This window comes from Cricetulus griseus, chromosome 3 (assembly GCF_003668045.3).
Source record: "Cricetulus griseus strain 17A/GY chromosome 3, alternate assembly CriGri-PICRH-1.0, whole genome shotgun sequence".
Classification (NCBI taxonomy): Eukaryota; Metazoa; Chordata; class Mammalia; order Rodentia; family Cricetidae; genus Cricetulus; species Cricetulus griseus.
In genome coordinates this window covers 198,131,734-198,149,481 of record NC_048596.1, presented here as the reverse complement: position 1 = coordinate 198,149,481, position 17,748 = coordinate 198,131,734, and positions in this window count along the sequence as shown.

Genomic DNA, 17,748 nt, shown 5'->3' with positions numbered 1-17,748 from the left:
TTTTGTGTTTACAAGTGCAGATCTGGGAACAGGCCATCCAGTTCAGGGAATCACTGGCTCTTTAGGCCTTCCTGGGGCCCGCTCCTGATTTGTTTTCCCCAACTGCAGGCTTACCTGCTGTTTCTCTCTAGCTATCTGTCCATCCATGCCTGTGCCAAGGCCTTGTGTGGTGGCTGCCTTTACTGTGGGAGGAGGTTCCAGATCCCAGCTGTTTTCCATGCCTGCTTCCTAGGCCCCTGCTCTTCCTCCCTAGGACCTCAGGCCCTACTACAAGGTTAGGTCTGTGAGTTTCTGGGGCTGTATCTAGAGGGCTGGCTGGATCATTCAGGAAGCTGCTGGCTAAATGCTGTAAATTGAAGTGGAGGGGGTGGCGGGCTCTGGGCCCTGTGGCTTACCCCCTTGGCTTCTCCTGGATGGTCAGCTGCTGTATGGGCTGTTACCCTGGAGGGCATTTTGGCTCTAGCTCTGAAAATTCGTGCACAAATACACAGACACACACACACACACACACACACACACACACACACACACACACGTGTACACGCATGCAGATATTTGTGTCTGGGTTTTCAGGCTGCTGTTTGGCTTTTTTCTTTTCTTTTTCTTCCTTTCTGTTTGTTTCTCCCTTCCTTCCTTCCTTCCTTCCTTCCTTCCTTCCTTCCTTCCTTCCTTCCTTCCTTTCTTTCTTTTTTGTCTTTTGAGACAGGTTTCTCTGAGTGGCACTGGCTGTCCTGGAGCTCACACTGTAGACCAGGCTGGCCTTGAACTCAGAGATCAGCCTGCCTCTGTCTCCTGAGTGCTGGGATTAAAGGTATGTGCCACCACTGATTGCCCCCACCCCCCCGGCTTTCTATTGGGAAGGTCGATTTCCCAAAGTAGGAACAGTACCAGAATTCGGGAGCAGCATTGGGGTCAAGGAGACTGCTGGGAATGTCTCCAGGTGAGGCACAGGCAGACTGTCCCTGAGTAGGACCCCAGGTTCTGGCAGCCAGGAGGAGGCGGAGCCTGGTACTGCGGGCAGGTTTAGTCCACACCGGGAAGTCGTTAAAGTGAAAGGGAACCGGCAGCCCTTCCCTACGAAGCCCCGCCAAACACCTCACAGTGTAGCTTTTGTTCAGGGGTCTGGAGTGTAAAATCAGAGTGGCAGGTCTTCGCTGCTCACATAGAGTGTTTCCTGGCTCGCCTTGGCTGTGCCGCTCAAGTGACAGTCTGTAATCCCAAATGTCCCCTCCCTTCCCCCTCCCCCTCCCCCAACTGTACCTCCAGGTTCATTGCGAGAGGCCCCACCTCCAGCTCATTTCTCTCCTTTTTTTTTTTTTTTCAGTGACTGTGAAAGGCTGTTTGTGACACGCTCTTCTGTGTATCTGTGATGGCAGGGCCTTCCCGCACATACGTGAAGGGCCTTTGTTCAACACGCTGCTTTCTTGGCTTCCAGTGTGGTATAAATATCTTTCCTGTCGTTCCTCCAGTCCCATCATTCTCATTACTGGTCTGGGAGCCACAGTCTCACTGCTTGTTCTGCCTTTGTTTATGTGGCTGGATTGATGCCACCACTGATTGCGACTGGCATTTCCCCTGTTATTTAGGGGTGTTTCTATTGCAGTCTTTTCTTTCTTTGACAGTATCTTGTTAAGCAGCCCAGGTGGGTTTCACAGTTAATGAGTACTGGGACTATGGACACCTAGTTATTGGAATTTAGTTTTAGTTAGCATTCGGGATTGCAGGATTAGCAAGATGGCTCAGTGGGTAAGGGCACTTGCTGACAACCCTGACATGAGTTCAGTCCCTGAGACCCACATGGCAGAATGAAAGAACTGACCCACTGAAGTTGTCCTCTGACCTCCACACACGGGCTGTAGCATGTGTTCCCCTACCCAATAAATACATAAAAATATTGGTTTTTATGACATTTTCAATCAAAAATGTCTTCGCTGACCTCCTCCACTGAAGTAATTTTGTGTATGTGTGGTATGTATGAGTGTTTGTGCCTGGGGTGAGAAAGCATGCAGATGTGCACTGTCCAGGGAGGCCAGATGTTGACATCCATTGTCTTCTTCAGTTGCTCTCCACCTTATATGTTAAAAAAATACTGGCCAGGCGGTGGTGGCACACACTTTTAATCCTAGCACTCCGGAGGTAGAGTCAAGCAGATCTCTCTGAGTTTGAGGCCAGCCTGGTCTATAGAGAGAGTTCCGGGATAGCCAGAGAGAACTACACACAGAGAAAACCTGTCTCTAAAAAAAACAAACCAAAAAATATTACATTTATTTATCTGTGCAAATAGCAGATATGCAGATGTCAAAGGACAATTTTTGGGAATTGGTTCTTTCCTTTTATTGTGGGACCCTAGGGTTGAACTCAGGTCTGTAGGCTTGTGTCAAGTGCCTTTACTTGCTGAGACATCTCTCTGGTCCCACCTTATTTATTTATTTATTTATTTATTTATTTATATATTCTTAAAATTTTATTTATTTATTTATTTATTTATTTATTATGTATATAGTTCTGCCTGCATGTTTCCCTGCAGGCCAGAAAAGGGCACCAGATATCATTACAGGTGGTTGTGAGCCATCATGTGGGTGCTGGGAATTGGATTGGACTCAGGACCCCTGGAAGAGCAGTCAGTGCTCTTAACCTCTGAGCCACCCTTCCAGCCTCAACCCCCTTATTTTTTTGAGACAGAGGTTTTCACTGAACCTAAAGCTCACTGACTCGGCTAGACTGTCTAGCCAGCGAATTCCAGGGATCTGCTCATCTCTGTGCTCCACACTGGCATTGTAGGCACATACTGCCATGTCCAGATCTTTATGTGCACACTAGGGATTCACACACTACCATGTCCAGATCTTTGTGCATACTGGGGATAAACTCAGTACTTTACCCACTGAACCATTGACCCAGTCCCTTAAGTTATTTTTATCAAAGAAAGATGAACATTAGTTTTCTAAAACCCAGACCTTAAGGTTTTGTTTCATTGTTTGGATATGGCTGTTGTGAGACAGCACTGCAGAAGGGCTTTAAGCTGTCATGGTGGCTCCGCTGATGAGAGCACTTAGACACATCAAACCATCACTTATGGTTTGTGTCATGCATGAGAGCCTCCCAAGGAACTTTCTGTGAATAAGACAGCAGGCAAGAGACTACAAGCCAGAACATGCTGGAGACACTGTATCTCTAAGAGATGTCTTGAGCATCAGGCCAGAGCTATTCTGATGCCTGGCCAAGACCCTGATAAACTGTGTGGCGATACCAACCTGGTTGTCACCACTGTGGTCCTCTGGCTTTCTGTAAGGCAGACAGCTTTTTAGCTGAGTGGGTCTCATATAGTTATGTGACAGTGAGGGCCAAAACTTCTCTAAGAAGGAGGACACCCTGGTCAGACAGACACGTGGTACCTGCAGTGCTCCCAGCCTGTGCAGCTCAGGTTTGTCAGCCTCCCAACTCACAGACTAATTTCTTCATTTCTTCCTACTGGTCCTAGAGCCTCAACCAACACCAGATGAGGGGACAGGTGGCTGGGGCTTTAAGCACCTGAGAGTGGCAGCCCTGGAACTGGGGTGTGTGTGTGTGTGTGTGTGTGTGTGTGTGTAGGGACTGCAGGATGTGCATGCTAACATAGAACATATAGCCACACAGGTATATGTCCCCTGCAGGTAGCTTTGCACTCCAGCAGACACATGCCACAGTACCTGCCACTACAGCCACATCAGTCCTGGGAAAGGATGTCTCAGTAGAGGTGACGTCTCATGGGCAAGCCCCATGTATATGTAGGGGTCCAAGGGTGGCTCAAGACACTTCACTAGGCTTCTCCCTCCATATCCCTTCATGTAAACTAGTGTGAGACAGCTATTGGCCCATCCAGGATTCAGATGAAAGACAGGGGTCAACACTGGTACATGCCTCAAGGAGTTGAGAGATGAGTCCATGTTCCCTTACTTTGCAAAGTCACACAAGGACATATGCTTTCATTCTCAGGAAGACTGCTGCTCCTCTGGGGCCACCTGGAGCAGGGCTCTAGCTATGCACATACTCTGTGGCTTTTGACCAGTCACTTAGCCTCTGTGGGTCTTGTATGTGGGGTGTGTGGAGGGATAGGGAAGGTGAGCTGTCCCGTGTTCTCACTGTAATTGTGAAGGGCCCAGAGCAGTCTGTGGGTGATGCCTGATCACTGGAGGCTGCTGAGTGCCAGCTATGGTCCTGTGCCAGGCATTTTGCTATCTGTGAGTGATGTGTATGTAGTCAGCTCCAGCTGGGCAAGGACACTGGCGTGTGCAGACTCAGATTTAAGATGATGCCAATTCCCAGGATCTGCTCCTTCAGAGCATGACCCCAGCGAGTCCCTCCTTCCTTTTTTGTGTTCTGGACTTCTCCTTTTCCCTGGGCCCAGCTCTGCATTTTGCTACATAAATGCCTGGCTTTGCACAACTAGTGGATGATGCACCACAGAGGTCAAGCCTCTCTGGGTCATGTGAGCTCCTGGAAAACATACTTTGTCATATTAATCTTATACAGTTACATACAGCACCTGGTACACAGTAGGAGCTAAATAACTGCTTACAAGTATCCAGGGAATGTAGGGGCAGAGGGAGGGCTGTAACTCTGACATAGTATCCATGCCACATGTCTGCAGTAAAAGGCCCAGGGGAGGCCTGTTAGGCAGAGTTTTCTAGACACTCCAGGGTGTCTCATCTCTTTTGGGATAACCCTAAAACAGCATACAAATGAAGATCGCACAGTCTACGGTTCTGCCTGTGCAAAATGCCTGGGTCAGGTAGACATGAAGACAAAGCGCATTCAAGGGTGGCTCCTGTGGGGATGGTTTTCCTTCCCAGGTAAAGGAAGCAGCCTAGAGACACTAACTAGTGATCCCATGACTATCAACAGTCTACACACCTCTATGCTTTAAAAATAACTAAAATGGACATGGAAAGGTGGCTTGGTGGGCAGAGGACTTGAGCTCAGATCCCACACCTGTGAAAAGCCAGGTATGATGGTGCATACTTACAATGCCAGTGCTGGGGAGGCAGAAACTGGGATCCCAGGGGCTCACTGGGTTGATAGTCTAGGCAAGATGGCAAGCTGTAGGTTGATGGTTCTCAACCTTCCTGACGCTGCGACCCTTTAATACAGTTCCTCATGTTTAGTGGCTCCCAATCATAAAATTGTTTTCATTGCTACTGAATAACTATAATTTTGCTACTGTTATGGACTGCAATGTAAATTTCTGTGTTTTTCAAAGGTCTTAGGTGACCCCTGTGAAAGGGTTGTTTGACCCCCAAAAGGGTTGTGGCCCACAGGTTGAGAATCACTGCTCTAGGTTGAGACCCTATCTCAAAAAATAAACAGTCTAAAAATAGTTAAGATGGCAAATACATTTTTAAAAAAGATTTATTTATTGTGTATAAAGTATTCTGTCTGCATGTATGTGTACAGGCTAGAGAGGGCACCAGATCTCATTATAGATGTTTGTGAGCCATCATGTGATTGCTGGGAATTGAACTCAGGACCTCTGGAAAAGCAGCCAGTTCTCTTAACGGATGAGCCATCTCTCCAACCCTGGTAAATACATTTAAAATTTTGTATTTTATTTCCTTCTCCTGAAGCAGGGTCTCACTATGTAGTTCTGGCTGGCTTGAGCTCACAGAGATGCACCTAACTAGGATTGAAAGTGTGCATTATCCAGGCATGATGAGAGGTTAGAGGCAGACGGATCTCTGAGTTCATACTGGTCTACATAGAGAGTTCCAGGACTACATAGAGAGAATCTAGTCTCAAACAACAACAATGACAACAACAAAAATCTGTACCACCACATCAGGCCATGTATGAGTGTTTTGTCAGCAAGTATGTCTGTATCATGTGTGTATCTGGTTCCCATGAGGCCAAAGGGGGACATCAGATCCCCTGGAACTGGGTTATAGACAGTTGTGAGCAACCTAAAGGAACACTGAGGAGCAAACACAGGTCCTTTGCAAGAGCAGCCAGTGCTCTTAACTGCTAATCCAGCTCTCCAGCCTCTGGTAAGTACACATTTTTTTTTCAAGACAGGGTTTCTCTGTGTAGATTTGGAGCCTATCCTGGCACTCGCTCTGGAGACCAGGCTGGCCTCGAACTCACAGAGATCCACCTGCCTCTGCCTCCCGAGTGCTGGGATTAAAGGTGTGCGCCACCAATGCCCGGCTGGTAAGTACACATTTTACTAGGATTTAAAAAGGAAAATTTTCTTGATTCACCAGAACTCTTGAGTGACAGAAGCAAGATCAGGGCCATAGGTCAGTCAGCTGTCTCGTGGAGTGGAAGGTGGGGCTGAATACTTACCCCATCAGAACAGTTGCAAACTTCATTTCTGCCTCATGTCTCTGGCATCCTATTCTCCTCCATCAGCAGCTTCTCACAGCTGCTGGAAGCATTGCCACTGACACCATGAGGGCTGAGACTGGTGAAGGATCCTGTAGATTACATCAAGAATGTGGTGGCTTCTGGTGGACCAAACAGTTCATCCTAGAGGAGTGGTTCCCCAGAAGATGGCTATGTGTGCCAGGGCTGGAGAGAACCAACCTTTCAGAGCCACAGACCCCTCATGTCATGACAGACCATGCCATGTCCACTCTGTCTTTCTCAGCCCTGTCCCAGCTTTCTGTGGGATTCTCCACCTAAGGTCTCCTCACCTTCCCCCATTCCAGAGCCTCAAGGTGCCGCCAAGAGCTTAGACCAGGTGGAAGAATTCACAGACATGGAGCTCCAGCACCTGGTGCTTGGAGAAGGTGGGAGATGAGGAGATAAGGACACCTGGGAAGGGCCATGGGTGGCCAAGTTCCTGATGAGAATGCTGGAAAATGCCTGGAAGATGAAGCATGTGATAACAGTTGCTGGTTTTTCAGCTGGAGTTCATGCTGGGGCAGGATGGAATGGGGCTTCACGAGAACAATCCCAGGGGACTTCCAGGTAGAGCCTGGCAATTAGTAGGTATCCACTGTGACCACTTGAGTCCTTGACCCTGGAGCTGGAGTGTGAATGTGCAGCCTAGAGAAGAGTCTGGGAGTTGTAAGTGATGACCAAACCCTGGGGGCTTAGAGGCTGAGAGACAATGGCTGGATACCTGTGCAGCTTTTGACTAAAAGGCAATATAGACCTTGCCTGGTCTCCAAAGACAGCTTCACCCATTGTTCAAGAGAGAGTCTGCATGAGTGTGAAAGCAAACAAACAGAAAACCAACATCAAACATGACTGGTGTCCCGGGGGAGATTTTGTTCCCAACTTTCATTCTGGATTAATTTGTTTTGAAGTCCTCAGCTGCGGTGTGTGCTTGTGTAAGTAAAGAGACAAAGAAAGAAGAGAATGTGTGTCCCTTATAGGAGCCATCACTAACTTGACACTTCCCTCTGTGTCTTGAGGATGTCCCTGGCTTCTGCCAAGGATGGCCATGGAGACGTAATTGGGCCACCCCATCCTTGCTCCCATCAGGGCTCATGCTGGGGTTGACCTCACCTTCACATTTGAGAGTCTCATTATTAATGAGAATGATTGCAGTGAGCTAAAACAGGGAAGCGGGAATGCTCTGGCCCCCATTTTGACTGCTTTGCTTGTCATTTCCTTCTTATTTGGTTTGATAATAATACTGGTACTATTATTCTGGCTGCCCTGTCAGCTCCCTGCTCTTGGAAGGTGCAAGGGTGGCGCTGGGATAACTTTGTCCTCTGCCTGAAGACAGAGGGACAGGCCACATGTAACATACACTATGTTGGTAAACATGCTGGTTGAATTCTCTGAGAAGCCACCCCCTGACTGACTCAAAGGAAGAGAACATCAAAACAGCCCAAGAATAAAAATACCATGTCCTTGAAGACAGCTACTAGAAAGTAGACCACTTCCAGAGCTCATCGCTGTGGTTTATCCCACAATGGGAAGTGAGTGGGAAGTGATGCCACTGAGTGGGCTGCAGAGGACAGTGATGTCTTCTGAGCGTTTCAGGCCAGTGCTTGCAGGGTAAGCCCCTGGCTCACTTAGTGCCCAGGCTCCCCGTGGGTAGGCTGATTTGCATGGCCTTCTGGGCTCTGAGTCATAAGGACTGTCCTAGTAGCTGGCACCTGGCTCAGGGGAGATCAGGGCTCTGCAGCCTGATCCAGAATATGGGACTTCCTGAGAGAAGTGGATGTGGTGTGAACCTACCAGAGGCTTGGGTGGGGGCTGGCTGGCCTTCTGCCAGCTCCTGAAGCTGCATCTAGGCGATATTTTATAAAAATCACTGCCTTATCCTGGACAGCCAAAGGTGGTTTCTACTCAGAGCAGTGAATCACTTCTGCCAATTTCCTTTGACAGTGGTCATGTAGAGACCAGGGCTGTTGGGTTATAGAGGCAGAGCTGAAGGAGTGACTATCACAGTTGTCCTTGGAGGATCATGTCACAGTTGCAGAATAGCATCTTAAAAAGTAGACTCTTTCCAGATCTGGTCAGTTGGCTTGTGGCAAATAAGGGCAGTTCTACCCACTATTTATTTCATTATTATATTATATTATATTATATTATATTTTATATCGAGACAGGGTCTCTCATAGCCCAAGCTGGCTTCAAACTAGCCATATAACTGAGTTTGACCTTCAGTTTCTGATCTTCTCACCGCTTCCTCCTGAGTTGCTGGAATGACAGGCATGTGTCACTCATACCTGGCTTATGGTGCTAAGCTTCATGCACACTAGATAAATACTTTACCAACCCAAATACACTCCCAGCTCCAGTTTTATCATTTTACAGCTGAGGACTAAGGTTCAGAGAGTCTCTGAAGCTGGTCCAGGACCACACAACTCAGAAATGGCAAGACAGCTTTGTGTTTAGCTTTGTGGTGCTTTGTCTGTGGTGTCCCATTCCCCACGCATGGCTTCGGCTTCTCAGTTACACATCTAACTTTGCCTCTGTGGGCAGCTCTGGATAGGCATGCATTGGTGGAGAATGTACCCATGAACACTTCTAGAACATTCTGCCACAGGCACTGTGGTTCCTCTGTCATTTCCAGCATCAGTTATTATGTTTGAAGAAAGGACAGTTGCCTAGTCCCTGCACTTAGTCAAGCCCATCTTAGAAGTCTATCTTAGCACCATGTGGACCACATGCCAGTGCCCCTCCTAAATTCTCTTTCTGGGAGTGATGAACATCTCAGAGGACAAATGCCCTTTGGTTAATCTTGTCAGACACATGCCATCCTGCCTGGAATGTTATTCACCATGAACATGTTTCTATAGTCCTGAGCCAGCTCTATGTCTCAGCTCTTGGCTGTGTTGCTGTTTGAGAGATCAAGTACCCGGACTTCACAGGATGGACACAGCCTTTTGGTTTTTTAATTTAAGGCTTAAAAGTTACTTTCACACTGTAACCCTGGGGGCCTGGAAAAGCTGCTGTGTCCTTCTACCTCCAGGAAACCAGACCACCTACGGGAAATTAGCCTGCAGACCCAGCTTAGCCGGGAGGGACTGAGCCCCTTCTCAGCACTGTGGGCCCATAGTTCACGCCACATAATCTAATCTTTCAAGATATTTTTCTCCAGTGAGCCAGAGAGCTGAATAACTAAACAGACACAGGCTGTTAATCCCTTTCCCAAGTCTGGGGGTAACTCCTTGCCTTCCGTTCTCAGTGAGCTCCAAGGGGCTGTGGAGGCATATCAGAGTTTTTAAAGGAACCTCTGGCTTTCTGTTCATTATGCAAGGGCCATGCTCACAAGGGACATGACTTGGTTCCCTCCTCTGGCTGTCTAGTCCTATTCAGCATGCTTCCTATACAGTCTGCTGGAGGCTGGACATCATTGATATGCACAGAGATGTTAAGTAACTTGTCCAAGGTCACACCGTGGTGCAAGATTCAAAACCTAGCCAATGCTTCAGAGTTTGCTCCTGACAGGAAATGCTCAGCAAGGCTCTGAACTATCTGCCTTTTCAGTTTTCATCCACCTATCCATCCATTCATCCATCCATCAATCATCTGTTTACATAATCATCCATCCATCTATCCATCTACCAATGCCTCCATCTACTATCCATTTACAAGACCAACCCATCCACCTGTCTATTCATTTACATATCCATACATCCATTCATCCACCATCCATTTTCATATCCATCCATCCCATCATCCATTTACACATCTGATGGGGGAGGTCCTTCTGTGTATATGTTTGTCTTATTGGTTGATAGATAAAGCACTGTTGGCCAATAGGGGAGCAAGTTAGGTGGGACTAGGAGAGAAGGAGGATTCTGGGAAATGTAGGGAAGGGACGTTGTTGCCATGTGATCTTGAGAAGAATGGATGCATGCTGCCAGCGTCCTCGATAAGATAAGTCTTTATAAAGATTTAGATTAATAATTATAGTTGATAATTAAGACTGATCTTGCAGATAAGAAATCCTAGTCATTGGCCAGCAGCATTGTACCTAATATAAGTCTCTGTGTGTTACTTGGGACCTTAACATGGCAGCGGGTGGATGAAGGCTGTAGCCTCATAGCCAGTTTAGCCAAGTGATGTATGGTGCAGACTGGTGCCTGCGGAAAGTATGGGGTGTGGGACTCTGGATCTGCAAACACAGCCACTCCCAACTGCTTCTGCTTGACAAGACCTCTGTGATGGCTCAGGAGATGTGCCTTGTGGTTAGCTAGCCAGCCCCATCCTCTCCTGGATGTCCCTAAAGCTCTAAGGATAAACCTGCCTCTAGGACATAGTCCAGGGAGAGTTCTTGACCCTTGTGGTTAGAATGACTGTTGGTCAGTATAGGATGTAGGTGGGTTCCAGTTTGTTCTAATCCAGCAACAACAGACAAACCATCCATGGATTCTTTTGTTTTGTTTTGTTTGTTTTGTTTCTGAGATAGGATTTCTCTATGTAATAACTCTGGCTGTCCTGAAACTTGCTTTGTAGATCAGACTGGCCTTGAACTCCCAGAGATCCATCTGCTGCTAACTGGGGATTAATGGCCTGTGCAACCACCACCTAGCTTGTCGATGCATTCTTACCTCATGCCCCCAATCCAGTGCAGTGCATGAAGGACCCCCAGTAGAATGCCCTTGCCCCCAAACCCACTGAGATTAGTCACTCTGTATGGCTGTGTGGTCCAATGCTGAGAGCCCCTTGGTCAGTAGGGTACAGAGCTCAGCAGGCCCCACAAGTGGGAGCGCAAAGCCATTGGGAGCTGGAAAGTGCTGTCTGCTGTCTTGCAATGAGGTTTAAACAATGGCTTCCAGAGGTGGAGCAGGCTCTTTCCTGCTTGCCTCCCCAACCAACACTAGCCAGATGTACATGTATGGAGTTGAACAGTCTTCCAGACCCCCACTCCTCCTTCTGCTCCCCTTTCTGCAGCTTTCCCCTCCTCTGTAGCCGCTCCCCCTCCCCGCCCCGTCCCACCTCCACCCCCCTGGAGCTTGGAGTGAGTTCTAAGGAACCTCATTAATGGCTTAGATCTCTCTCCTTTTCTTTCTTTGTTTGTTTTCTGCCACTTCTCTGAAATAACCACACATGGAGGGTCCTGTTTGCTTTTTTTTTTTTTTGCTTAGCATCTTCCTGCCAATCACTTCTTCACCAAACAAAGGCTGCAGCACTCCCCCAGGCTCCTCCCAACCCAGCCCTGCAAGGCTAGAAGGACAAGGAAGGGATGCCAACAGGCACACCTGGGGAGGGGGCCCACTTGGAAGTGCTGCTTTCTAGGTGGTGGCACAAGTAAAAGCCAGTCCCATTGCTAGCTGCAGGTCTGCAAATGGTTCAAACCCACAACTCATTTAACCGGTTCTGTCCCACAGAGAAGCCAGGAGCCAAGGGTGAAGTTGAAAATTTCCAGTAGCCACCTGGTAGTGAAAATGAAAAGGGGATCAAACTTTTTTTTTTTTTTAATTTGGCCTGATGTATCAAAACTTTGTCCTCACAGTGTTGTATCAACATCAAAAAATCAGTGAGCTGTTTCTATTCTCTCATACCTGGCATCTGGGGTCCGGTGTTTTTCAATTCCATTTGACTTTCCTTTCTCTGTAGCCCAGCAGCCACACTGTCCCAGGACCCAAGGTAAGCATGAGCCACTGTACCGTCCCAAGTGGGTGCTGCCCCTCAGTCACAGGGCTCTCTGAATCCTATGGACATTTGGCTGTGTTTCTGAGTTCAGCCAGTGCTTTCTCTGTGGGTTTTACATACCCACCACAGCATGGGAACTGACATTTCTTCTACAGATGAGGAACCTGAGGAGCTTGGCCAAGGCTATACAGTACAGGCTGGGATTAGGAAAGCCCTTCGCTTCAGGTAGCCTTACTTCCAGCCCCTCTTCTGGCTCATGCCCGCTGCACACTCCAGAAGCCCCATAGTGTCTCAGTACACATGACCTCGGCACCCCCACCTGGGGTGTCCTGGGCTTCTCTGGCTCAGGGAGACTCATAGAACTTGGGATCAGGGAGCTATCTTTGACCAGTCTTCCCTCAGAGCAGGCTCATGGACAACAGCAGTAGGTATTTGTGGAGCAGTCACGTGTGGCCCACAGTGGCCAGGATAGTTGGCCTCACCATGTGGAACCCCATCACAAGCTGGCTCCAATCATGGCTTTCTCTCTGGGGCTGAGGTACCTGTGTCTCTCCAGGTCTCATGGAGCAAGATCACAGTGTCTAAGTATATTCTAGTAGGACCAAAGCTTTCCCAGGAGATAAATTAGTGTCAGATCTTTCCCTCATTGCGGATGAAAGAAGGCAGCTGTACAAGGTCTTGGTTTCTTTCTGTTACCTGCTTAGACTGACTCTGGTAGTTTTTTTTTTTTTCTTGAGAACTTTATTATGTATTTTAATAGCAAGAAATATTACTTTGGAACAATAGGAAAATATTGAAAGCAGATCGTAAAAACACTAAGTTGTCCTTAGAGGCAAATTTGCACACATGTGGATTAGTAGTTTTATAAAATATATAGTGTAACTATATTTTAGGTGCTAATTAAATACATCAGTCACTGAAAGCTTTTTTATTTTTTAAAGAGCATAGTCCAGGGGGTGGGACCATGCTTCCATCAGTAGAGTGCTTGTTTAGCATGCATGAGGGCCTGGGTTCAATCCCCAGCACAGTATAAACTTTGTGGGGAGACTCATACCTGTTTTGTCAGCAGTCCTGAGGTGGAGACAGGAGGATTAGAAGTTTAAGGTCATCCTTGGCTGTGAGTTCAAGGGTAGCCTGGGCTACATGAGACTACAGTTGGCTCCCTTAGGCTATGTCAGGAATAGTGAAAAACAGTGATTGGATAGAATGTGGAGGGGAACACTGTTTGTTAAGAGGGTCCTCAGCCATAGGAGCGGGGCTTGGTGTCTGGGGAGAGAGCCTGTCTCTGGAACTCAGTGTGTTCACATCCAAAGGAAGAAGGATTTGGCCAGGAATGTGGAAGGATGGCGTAGGTTCCGGGACCACGTGTGCAAAGGCCTCCTGGCTGGTAGTGGGATTAGCTTTTGTGGCCTGGGTGTGAATTGGTGAAGGAAAGCCTCTGCATCCCAGGTGTGGGCCAGCGCAGGATGAAGAAAGAAGCATTGGGTGCTGCTGCGGCAGATCCCTACTCCTGCAGCTTTATCCTAATGACATGAGGCTTCCAGGGCTCCTTTATTTTCACGAAGAAGGCCAGGCAGGGATGGGAGCATCCTGTGGCTCCTAGTCTCCAGTGCGGGAGCAGACGGTGGATGTGCTAATTGTAGAGTCTTGCCCAGGATCTATAGCAGGCGCCCTCTGGCTACCATAGCAGGTCCTGGTGACAAGTACCCTGCATAGAACCCTGAGGTCCAGTCTGGAGATGGACATGCTACACAGAGCCACAAGGCCAGGCCCAGTAACTTACCTAGGACCACAGGGGGAGCTAAGACCTAGGGTGGCCTCCATGACCAGTTTTGTGGTCTGGCAAGGGCTACCAGCTCCGGTCTGGTATTTTTGGGTCTGTGAATTTCTATTGAGTCAGTTATAAAGCAAATGGATTTTTATTTAAATGAAAATGCTTAGAGGCAAGGAATTTAATTACTCAATGACTTCTTTTATGATTGAAATTAATTAAAAAATAATTTTGGAATGTATGGCTGACATATTGCCAGGAACATGTCATGCATAAAATTGCAGAACAGGTCTCCTCCCCATCACAGACTACTAAGCTCTGACTGGTCACCTGTTTTCACAGGAACCCATTCAGCCCACCCTCAGGGAATTCTTTTCCCTCAAATAAATTAAGGCTCATAACCTTTCATTGGGAATAAAAATCCTAATGGACACACACACACACAGGGACATGTTTAATAACAAGAGGTTTATATATGCTCAGTTCATCAGGCTCAATACATAGCATGTGTGTGAAGACATGAATGTGTACGTGTGAGGATGCATGTGTGCATTCGTGAGAATTCGTACCTGAACATGTGTGCGCAGTTATGTATGCTCTGAGAAAATGGTTCCTTCAGTGTGTGGGTGCGTGTGAGAATAACTTCAATAGCTATATGTCACTAGGTGATGTCATCTGAAGTGACCCCTGCATGAATGTGGTCTGTTGTTTGTAAAATAATGACCACATGGTTGTGCCTGTGTCTGATCAGAAGCAAGGTGTCAGGTGAACTGGATTCTGATTGGTGTGATCCCTGTGAAAATGTGGGCGTGTCTTGGGCTGTTTCCTTTCGGCTTCGGAGCTATGGGATTTATGGTGAGGGGTTGGTGGGTGATGGGGGAGCATGGAGCCATCCTGGGGCTCTGGGGAGACATCTCAGGAGAAGCAGGTGGTTTCTTTCCATGCTGCTCCAACACCCTGCCGAGTTCTTCCTCAAAAGTACCCCACCCTTAGTGTTGCCCCATGAAACGATGGCCTGACCTCTGAGAGTTCACCTGATACCAGCTGGTGAGGACCTGCCTGGCACATGCTGACCATGAACACCAGAAAATAGCTTGTGGACCATAAAGGGTGCTGTGTGCTTCTTGGGTGGCACAAAGTCTTTGGGGGCTGAATGCCATAGACAGATACCCCTTCAGTTTGGAAGGCCCAAAGCTGAATTCAAGGTGTCAGTGGGGTCAACGCACACATGGGAGTAAACTTGACTCTTCTCAATCAGGAGCACTGGGGTCATTCTTGGTGTCCCTTGGCTGTGGTTGCACATGCCCAGCCTGGACCTCCATCTTCACATGGCTTCTCTGCACACCTGCCCTGTGGTCCTCTTCATTAGAGGGCACTGGTCACTGGACAAGGACCCGCTGAATCCAGGGTGGTCTCGTTTTCACTTGGTCCCATCTGCAAAACCTTTCCAAAATCAGATCTGTTTTCAGGTGGCCTGGAGATAGCACCTCTGGGTTGCAGTTCAGCTCAGTGGAGAAGGTTAGGGTTCTTGAATTTGGGGGTGAGAGTCCAGCATTGGGGACAGTGATGATGTCTTTACTGCTGCTGGTCTAGGGTCCTGGACAAGAGTAACTCCTCCATTATGACCTGCTGGGTCCTGCCTTCGCCCATCCACTTGTGTGTGACTTGGCCCCTTTGAAGCTGAGTAGTGATCAGGAACTTGTCTGCTCACTAAAAACCCTGGAAGCCGAACTCTGCTTCTCGGAGCTTGGGGCTGGCTGGGAGGGAAGGGCTCTGCTCAGCCTGTCTTCAGCTGAAAAGCTGACGCATTCCCACCAACACCAGCTCATGAAAGCTGAAAACATTTTGAGCAAAGGGCTCCATTTCCTGTCCTCCAGCAGCGGGTGTGTGTACCAGGCTTTCATTCCCAGCCAAGCACCCTGGGGAGGTAGCACTGTGAAGCATTTTTTCTGAATAAATGTTTGTCCTGTCTGATGTTCCTTTGGTGTGAAGTCCCACATGCGCACAGAGAAGGGGAGAGGTAGACCAGGCTCACCAGGCAAGGTGGGAACCCACAAAACTGGCAGTTGACGGGGGCATGGTGTGTTCCCTCCCTGGCCCTGGAGCTATAATCAGGGCACCCACAACACATTGCAGGAGGGTTGAGATATCTACAATTTTTTTCCCAGTGGCTAGTATTTTAGAAATATTTTTTGGAGACAAGGTCTTACTATATAGCTATTGGCTGGCTTGGAACCCATTATGGAGACCAGGCTGGCCTTGAAATCATAGAAATATGCCTGCTTTTTCCTTTCAAGTGCTGGAATCAAAGGTGTGTGCAACTGTGCTAGACTTATTTTAGATTTTTTTCTGTTGTTCATGTTCCCTTGAGACAATGAACCAGCTCTCAATTGTTTAATATTATGAACAGGCCAGGGAAGAGTTTACTTTTGGGAGTGGTGAAAAGATTTATTTTTGGATTGTGTGTGTGTGTGTGTGTGTGTGTGTGTGTGTGTGTGTGTGTGTGTGTGTGTGTGTGTGTCTAAGTGAGTACTGTGCACATAGAGGCCAGAAGAGGGCATTAGATTCCCTGGAGCTGGAGTTAACAGGCAGCTGTGAGTCACCCAAGCCTTCTGCTATAGTCCAAGATCTTGCTTCCCCGTTCACTTCGCACTTTACTTTGTGTTCATTGTTTTATTTATGGATATGTGTGTGCCTGCATGAGTTAATGTGTACCACATGCATGCAGGTGCCCACAGAGGCCAAAGGGCATTGAATACCCTGGAGCTGGAGTTACGGGCAGTTTTGAGTGTCTACTATAGGTGCTGGGAACCAAACCCAAGTCCTCTGAAAGAGCAGCAAGTGCTCTTAACCACTGAGTCCCTATGTCCCCCCCTTTTACTTTTTGAGACTGAGTTTCACTGGATTTGGTTTGGTGAGGCTAGACTGAGGGATACCTTGTCCTGGCTTCCCAGATCTGGGATGACAGGCACATGCAACCAACTGTTTGGCATTTTCTATGTATATTGGAAGTAGACTCTCATGCTGGAGCAGTCTCATTTTCCCAACTGACCCACCTCTCCAGCCCCTGAAAAAACATTAATGGGCTGAAATGCAGCCATTGGGGAGCATGCCCAGCATGTTTTTCAGTTCGTGGGATTTTGAGTTTCATGAAGATACCTATGGCACTTCAGAAACCTTGGGGTCCTCTGGCACAAGGCACAGCAAGAGTTCCAATAACCCTCCCAGGTGGCTGCTCTTGAAGGGTGCTAGAGGTCAGGCCCAACTCCCTCTTCACCCAGATTATGGTAGGTCACAATTTACAAATGGTGCAACTCAAGTCCTGCAGTACAAAACCAATCAGAATAGAGGAAATCTCGGGGTGGGTGGGGATTTTGTTTTCATTGTTCTAAAATGTTCATAGATTCACAGGAAGTTGCAGAAATAGTGTGTAGGGGTCTCTCAAGCTCTCCCTTGGCTTTCCCAGGGGTGGCATCTTACAGCAGCAGTAAAATTGCAAGGCCAGGAAATTGACTTTGGAACGGTGAGACACCAGGCCTGGCTCAGGTTTCATAGTTTTAAATGTGTGAGTTTTTGCACACATGCTCTCAGAGACCCTGTAACCAGTGCTGCTTGCCACAGAACAGTGTCACCTCCAGAGAGGGGTGACCTGGTGCAGCCTCGAGACCTGCCACACATGTTAGGAGGAGATGTTGATTGCATGCATTGTGAACAACTCCATGTTTATCATTTTTATTTTTATGTGTATGGGCGTTTTGCCTACATTTATGTCTGTGCACCACATGTGTGCTTGGTGCCTGAAAAGACTAGAAGAGGGTATCATATTCACTGGGACTCTGGTGGTTGTGAGCTGCCATGTGGGTACTGGGAACCAAACCTGGGTCTTCTGCAAGAAGGCAGTGCTCTTAACTGCTGAGCCATCTCTCTAGCTCCATGAC